The 8,869-nt window shown below is 35.7% G+C and overlaps 1 pseudogene; it reads right to left on the reverse strand.

Annotated features, from left to right (window-relative positions):
* LOC148940467 (uncharacterized) overlaps nucleotides 1–8,152 on the reverse strand; it is a 34,658-nt pseudogene extending 26,506 nt beyond the window's left edge.
* Nucleotides 8,153–8,869: the final 717 nt, after the last annotated feature.

Genomic DNA, 8,869 nt, shown 5'->3' on the forward strand with positions numbered 1-8,869 from the left:
TGGTATACCAGACAAATACATTAAAGTGATTAGTGCTATGTACGAGAATAACACCCCTGCGGTTAAGGTAGGAAATGAAGTTAGCAGCTGGTTTTATATTAAATCAGGAGTTAAGCAGGGTTGTGTTCTAAACCCCCTTTATATGAATTATTTTCATGGACTTTGTTTTAAGGAGCACAGGAAAGGCAATGGGAGACCACGGAATCAAATGGGGAGGTAAAAGTGTCCTGGACTTGGATTATACTGATGATTTAAGTATCCTAGATGAAAGTGTGAGCCAAATAAATGAAGTTTTAGAGGTTTTGCGAGTTCAGGGTGCTAGAATTGGTTTGAAAATTAATGTTAGGAAGACTAAGTCACTAAGGCTAGGAATAAGTGAAGATGAAAAGGTGACGTTGGGTAATGAAAAGATTGATCAGATGGGCAGCTTCACTTACTTTGGTAATATTATTAGTAAAGATGGTGGGAGCAGTGAAGATGTTAAAAGTAGAATAGCCAAGGCTCAGGGTGTTTTTTCCCAGTTAAAAATTTTTTTGGAAGAATAGGCAGATAAGTGTGCAAACCAAGATTAGAATATTAGAAGCTACAGTTATGACAGTGGTCAAATATGGCTCTGAAGCATGGACGCTCCGAAAAGCGGATTAAGATTTGCTAGATTTTTTCCAGAGAAATTGCTTAAGGATTGCTCTGGGTACCCGGCTGACGGACCGTTTTTCAAACAATAGGCAATACGAAAAATGTGGTTCAATACCGCTCTCTAGGGCTATAATGAAAGAAAGGTTGAGGTGGCTAGGGCACGTTGTGCGGATGAAGGATGACAGTTTTCCGAAGATTGTTCTTTTCGGCCAACCGTCTAGGGTTAAAAGGAAAGCAGGTCGTCCCCGTCTGGGGTGGGAGGACGTCATAAAGAAAGATTGAAAGGAAATGGGAACGTCGTGGGTGGGTGTAAAAAGGGAGGCTTTGAATAGACTAGGGTGGAGGAGGAGCGTGCGTAGCTGTGTTGGCCTCAGGCGGCCTGGTGCTGCGGTGAGTTGTTGTTAGTTTAGTTTAGTTAAATAGAGTGCAAATTACAATGAATAGTGAAGTCACATTTAAAACGAACAGAAATTACCACGAAAAGGAGAAGGGCTAACGCCCCCTAAGAGCCTTGAGCCTTTTGCAGGCCAGAGCTTCATTCCCGCTTTACTTACTTTTTTTTGTTTTAAGGATTGTGTGGTTATTTGCCATAATATAAAAAAAACACAGTAATAACCAAGATCAAACAGCTCGTGGTAATAAACTTTAAGTAAGGAGTGGTTTGGCCCAACAGTAACCGGAAGTCTAAAAAACGAACTTTGATAACAACTAGTACATAAAAGGAATAGAATTTTTATGCTGATTCTAAATAAATAAAGTTAATTAATTAATTAATGTTACCCATCAATATCTATGAGCTTGAGAAAATTTACCATATTTTGAGTATGGAGGAGAGCATCCCCAAAAATTCAAGCGAAAATCATATCATCAGATTCAGCATGTTAGGGAACACGGTAGAGGTTTCAAGCTCTTATCTACTAAAATGTGGAATTTGTATTTTTTGCCCAAACAAAGATCATGGATGTCTATTTATTTTTTCCCCCGAAGATCGCATCAAACCAATGGTCCTAGAAGATCGGGGGAAGGCTCATTTGAGTGTTCTAGTGCCCTTTTTAAGTGACCGAAAAGATTGGAGGACAACTAGCTCTCGTCCCAATGCCCTTTTTTTCACCAATCGCATCCGAGCAAAATTTTGAGATAGCCATTTGGTTCACCATAGTTAAAAAGTCCAATTACTATGCCTCTGGGGATTATATGACACCCCACAGCCCCTGGGGAAAGGACAGTAAGTTACGCAATTTCCCCATCATTTACATATAGTATTTTTTAACCGTAAATAGATGAACATTTTTTGGGGTGAGATTTTCTGCAGGGGGGGGGGGTATCTGACGGTAAGAGTTTTCCGTGGGATGAAAAGTCTTCGAGGGAATTTTCAAGAGGAAAGGGTGGAAAGGGTGGAATTTGCTCATTGTTTATATAGTATCAGTTATTGTGAAATATAAGAAGAAGAAAAAATATTTTTCGAAAGTGAGAGAGGAACTCTCCATCCTAACCTCTCCCCCTCCCTTATCATTTCACAAACTTAAATATAGAAAAATATTTGTTGGTCATTTCATTGTAAGAATCTCATTGAGTTACATTTTAACTGAATCCGCCAGTGACAGCAAGTGAAAAAAAGAATACAATGCAAATATACATGAATTTGTATATTTGCAGACCTCAGCGCAACTGTCATTAGCGTAGAATTAAGAATAAGAAATAATAAATACGGTTAAAAGTCCACAGAACAATACAAAATGACAAACCTTGAAAGAAAAACTAAGTTAAAGAGGTAAAAACAATAAAAAATACAGACTAAAGTCCGCAGGACAATATAAATGACAAATCCTAAAAGAAACACTAAGGTAAAAGAAGTAAAAAGTAACAATACAGAAAAAAGTCCAGAGGACAGTATAAAAAGACGAACCTTAAAAGAAAAACTAAGGTAAATGAAGTATAAAAAATTAAAATGCAGATAAAAGTCAAGAGGGCATAATAATAATATTATTATTACTCTTATTTCCACACTGAGGACTTTTTGGAGTTTTTGAGGAGTTTTTTCTTTGTTAGGATTTTTCATTTTGCTCAATTAAAGCTACTGCTTCTGCCTACGCACCTTATAAATTATTCTTTATGACTCCATCGTAAAGTGTCATGATGAACCACAAATGATCCTTTTTGGTACCATTTCTGGAGTGGAAAGACTAGGAAGGACGACAAGGATGCTATTGTAATCTCTATGGTCGAAAACCTTTAAACAATCCCTTCCCTTGTACACTCCCCCTCCCAGTCACCTTAGTAAAAGAAAACTGAGAAATATCTTTTGGAATACTGCCAAATAAAAAAAGTTTTGAATGCTGAAAATAATTGGATTTTTATGTGCAAATTATGATATATATGTATGGCAACATACCTGTCAGACTTTTTAGCTATGTGGATAAGATACACATAGGTAGGTTGGATATAAGTTGCGCAATTAAAATTAGTTAGTAAGTAAAACTTATATTTAATACAATATTTGAACAAAAAAAATGAAACTTTTTTTTATATTCATCCCCTAAATTAAACACATTTTTCTTAAGGATTTAATGTGTATATTTGGACCAAACAAACGAGTAAAGATGGAAAAAAGAACAAATATTTCTTCCGGAACTAAAGAGCAAATTTGGAACTAAAAACAAACAAAAATAATTGCTTTGCAGATCATGGAAGATGAATTATGACTGATTTAAATATAACTGACTCGTAATATTTTCAAAAGTCTGTGGAATTCTAAAAACCAGCGCTTTAATGAATTATAATAAAAAAAACAAGTTTTTTCAACTGAAAGTAAGGAGCAGCATTAAAACTTAGAACGAACATAAATTATTACCAATATGAGAGGGATTGTGCCCTGCTCAATACTTCGCTCTTTACGCTAAATTTTGACTTTATATTTCAGTTATTTAAGAAACACAAGGGTCGTCAGTTTTTTTTTTTAATTCTAAAAAAACTTTTTGAAAAAGCAAAAGTTAAAAAAAAATGTTTGCTAAGTTGTTCTCAAATGGAAATCTACAAGAGTATGTATATTAGGTAAGTTATAAGGGCTTTCACCGTACATTGTCCTACCGATCACCGATCCTCACAGCAGTTCAGAAATAGTTTCGACCATCATCTGATCTTGTCAATTTTATGACCAAAGATCGCGTCTGACGATCTCGTTAAATTAACAAATGATCTTAAAAAGTTAAGGGAGGATAATTCAAACGCAAATTCCGGGATCTAGTAAACTTTCTAAGTAAATCTCCTAGTAAAGAGGAATAGCTTAAAAGAAACCATTTTCGGGCTACGAAGACACCAGATCTATACATTTCGGTATTACAAGACTAAAGGAAGAGGCTAAGAAATAAAGAAAGATAGGAAAGTTGAATTAAACAAGTATGTGACAGAACTAAAGAGTGCTATGAGAAAAACAATTAAGCAAACAAAAACAATGACGAATTTGAAATATGAAAATGTAATATACGATCTATAGGCGCGGCTGCGATGACATGTTCTAGAAATTGTTGGTTTATTTGTTTTCCCAGAAACCATAAAGAGGAAGCTGAAGTTAAAGAGGAAGCTATTGAAGAAACAATTCTTGTCAAGGCTTTATCACGAAGACATTCATAAAAATGGAGATGTCCCCAGAGATGCTTCGGTGACCATTTCTCTACAGGAGTTCAAATGCGACTTTCTCAGTTCTGTTCAAAAACTATCAAAAATTAAGGTATTCCATTTTTTTTTTTTTTTTGAACTGGATGTATCAGGATTTTCAATCTAGGAGCTCTGACATTTATATGTTTCCATGAAAGAGATTATGATTCATAATTGAACCTCTTTGGTTTGGCATTGAGCATAATTGACCGCTTAAAAAGAAATCTAATTTATTATAAATAGTGGTATCAATTTACGGATATTCAAGGATGGGGGGGGGGGTGGTAAATGCATTTATCAAATCGAAGGGGGTGAATTCTTTTTTTGATTTGTTTTCAATGGAAGTACCAAAAAAGCGCTTTTTCAATGAAAATACTAGCAAAATGTATGTTTTTAAATTCCGTAAAGGAGGAATCCAAAGTGGGTCGATGCCTTGAATATAATATCCTCCCCCCAATTGAAGCCACCATTCATGTGAAGGAATTCTCAAAGGGTAGATTATCATACAATTTGTTAGTACAACAGAACGGCCTTACCATTGTTTCTTAGCGGTGACGCTCAAGGCCATTCGACACCTTAAAGCACTGTCTCAAGGACAAAGGGTCCATTAGCGAATTATTCCAGCAAAATTTAAAGAAGAAAGAGGAAGCTATTGAAGAAACAATTCAAACGTCAACACTTTATCAAAAAGATATTCATAAGAATGAAGATGTCCCAAGAGATGTTTGTCCCAAGAAGATGTCCCAAGAGAGGTTGTGGGGGAGTGTCCTCCTCAAAACGCATTTTCTATCTGAAAATCAACCACTCTGAACAAAATGGTTATCTCACAACACATCACAACACATCCAATCAAAATTGTGATCCAATCAAATCAAACCGCTTCAATCTTTCTTTATGACGTCCTCCCACCCCAGACGGGGACGACCTGCTTTCCTTTTAACCCTAGACGGTTGGCCGAAAAGAACAATCTTCGGAAAACTGTCATCCTTCATCCGCAAAACGTGCCCTAGCCACCTCAACCTAGAGAGCGGTATTGAACCACATTTTTCGTATTGCCTATCGTTTGAAAAACGGTCCGTCAGCCGGGTACCCAGAGCAATCCTTAAGCAATTTCTCTGGAAAAAATCTAGCAAATCTTAATCCGCTTTTCGGAGCGTCCATGCTTCAGAGCCATATTTGACCACTGTCATAACTGTAGCTTCTAATATTCTAATCTTGGTTTTCAGACTTATCTGCCTATTCTTCCAAAAATTTTTTAACTGTGAAAAAACACCCTGAGCCTTGGCTATTCTACTTTTAACATCTTCACTGCTCCCTCCATCTTTACTAATAATACTACCAAAGTAAGTGAAGCTGCCCATCTGATCAATCTTTTCATTACCCAACGTCACCTTTTCATCTTCACTTATTCCTAGCCTTAGTGACTTAGTCTTCCTAACATTAATTTTCAAACCAATTCTAGCACCCTGAACTCGCAAAACCTCTAAAACTTCATTCATTTGGCTCACACTTTCATCTAGGATACTTAAATCATCAGTATAATCCAAGTCCAGGACACTTTTACCTCCCCATTTGATTCCGTGGTCTCCCATTGCCTTTCCTGTGCTCCTTAAAACAAAGTCCATGAAAATAATTCATATAAAGGGGGTTTAGAACACAACCCTGCTTAACTCCTGATTTAATATAAAACCAGCTGCTAACTTCATTTCCTACCTTAACCGCAGGGGTGTTATTCTCGTACATAGCACTAATCACTTTAATGTATTTGTCTGGTATACCATACAACCATAAAGCCTTTACTAAAGCTCTTCTATCAACAGAATTGAACGCGAGCTCATAATCTATCAAACTGAGGGCCAAAGGTGTTTGAAAACTCAGGCACTTTTCAATTATTAGCCTAAGAGTGAAAATTTGGTCGACACATCCTCTACCTTTTCTAAAACCTCATTGTTCTTCTCTTAAAACTTTGTCTACGGCATCTCTCAGTCTAAAAAGTATCATATTACTAAGTAATTTACTACCTACAGAGACCAGACTAATGCCTCGATAATTACCACACTCACTTTTATCACCTATCTTATAAAGTGGCTTAATTAAGGTTTTCCTAAAAATCATTAGGTACTTCCCCTTTTTCAAAAATCATATTCATAATCTTAAGTAACTTATTCCTAACCTCAGAGCCACCATATTTAAGAAACTCATTTACCACCCTATCAGCGCCTGGAGTCTTATTATTTTTTAAACCTTTTAGTACTGTTGCTAATTCCTCCTCACAAAACAAATCATCCTTCACATCCAAGGTATCACAAACTTTTTCATTTTCCTCTATATCTTTTCATGCAACTCTATCTCGGTTGATCAAGTTCTCAAAATGTTCGGCCCATCTCTCTTTAGTTTTTTCCTAATCGCTAATTGCGGCCCCATTCCTATCTTTAACTGGGCCAAGTTCGGATTGACTACTCCCTCTCAATTTGTTAATATGCAAGTACAATATTTTACTATTATGCCGTCTAGCTGCATCTTCCAGGTCCTCGGCAATTTTATCCATGGCCTCCACTTCACACCCCCTTAGTCCATATTTTAATCCTTTCTCCACTTTCTTTACATTCCTTTTGTTTTCATATGATCTATCACTCAGATAATTCATGTACAAGTGCTTTTTCCTTTCTATTAAACATAAAGCTTTTTCACTAATACTCTTAGCTGCAGTTCTGGCTTTCTTCCCTAATACACCTTCAGCAGCTTCACAAATTATTTTTCTAAAATTATTCAAACCATCTTCCACATTATCAAATTTTAAACTCTCAAGTTTAGTATTCAACTGTTCCTGGAAAGTTTCCCTCAAATTCTCATCCTGGAGTCTACCAACATCATAACTTCCCCGGAGATGGTTACCCTTCCGATATTTTAGCTTTAGATTAACCCTTGACACTACTAGATGATGATCTTTGCTTTTAACATCAATAACGGCACTCCTATATATCCTAGTATCTTGTATTGATTCTGCCAGTTTTTGCGTCACAATAATATAATCAACAATGTTTGCTGTCTTACCATCAAGTGAATACCAAGTTAAATTATGGGCCATTTTATGACCAAACACCGTATTGGTTATAACTAGATTGTTATACCTACAAAATTGCAAAAGTCTGTATCTATTACTGTTTTCTTTTCCTACACCAAAATTACCTAGGCTAGGATTGAGGCTCATTTATTCACTAATAATGATTTTTTATTTATTTAAGTTTAAATTATTATTTAACTGCATTTCCCCCTCTTCTTTGGTTTAATATAAAGCATTCCTTTTCAATAAAAGCTTCTCTGTTTGGATTTTACTTTATAATTATAAAGTATATAGTTTATAATATAAATAAAATAGTTTATAAAGGTTGAGACATAGATGTTTTATAGTCTTCTATGTGTTCTCTCCTTAAAAATTATTATGGTTGAGATAAGACGGGTTTAATTCGACTAATCCTTAGTAAAAAAAAAAAAAAAAAAAAAAAAAAAAAAAAAAAAAAAAAATGAAACTCAACTCTCTAGTTGGCGAAGCCAATTAAATGTTTCTGGCAAAACTTCAAGTTGCACATGCAACTTTGAAACTACTACTACTATTAGCAACGCACTGCAGCGCCAAGCCACCTGTGGCCAATAAAGCTACTCACGCTCTTCCTTCACCCCAATTTATTCACAGCTTAGGTCTTAACCCCCCTCCAATGAGGTTCTAATTTCCTTCATATTCTTACTTGTGAGTTCTTCTCGCTCCATTCGGGGATAAACTACTTTTCGTTTCGTCCGAGATGGATGGCCAAAAAGCATAATCTGGCAATCTGCCATCCTTCACCGGTATATTTGATTTCATTTATGACAGAATCTCTATTGTTTATAAATTGCCCAGAGAATGTTTAATTATATGGATTAAGAGATTTACCTTGCTTTTTTTTTCTATGAAAGAAAAAACCATGGACATAACTGTTTATATTTGACTAAACTAATATTTAAGTACTATCAACTGGTCTTTACCGATGTTTATCAACACAGTAATTTTTTTTGGGGATATTTTGTCTTTTTATGATGCCAAACGGATTAACTATTAGGATAATTACATTCACGTCTTGGCTTTGTGATCTTTTTACGGTGTTGCCACAACTACGGATATACAACACAATTGGTGAAATTCTAAATGACAGGCTTTTTCCTATCTTTGAGATTAGGTGAGCAGTGGCGCACTCCAAAAATAATTATGGGGAGGGGGGCTGACAAGGAGTCCCTGGGTCAACCGACGGGAAATTTAAAAATTCCTTAGAAAAAACGGTTTTTTAAGGCATTATTTTAAGGTTATTTTAGTTCTTTTAATGCAAGCTTTGACTTGGGACTAAAGAATGAATGATAAAATCAAGCAGATTAAATAAGATTTTAAAAAATGTAATTTTTTTCTTGAAGGGGGCTACAACCCTTTAGTAGACACCCGTGGGTGCACGCCCGAGGTGAAGATAACTTTCAGAAACTGACAATAAGCCAAAATCCTGTGACCTGTTATGTTCCTGCTTCCTAAGAGCAAACAGTAAAACGAGAGATT

The sequence above is a fragment of the Artemia sp. Qi Xiang Cuo genome, chromosome 19 (assembly GCF_049724085.1).
Source record: "Artemia sp. Qi Xiang Cuo chromosome 19, ASM4972408v1, whole genome shotgun sequence".
In the NCBI taxonomy this organism is placed as follows: domain Eukaryota; kingdom Metazoa; phylum Arthropoda; class Branchiopoda; order Anostraca; family Artemiidae; genus Artemia; species Artemia sp. Qi Xiang Cuo.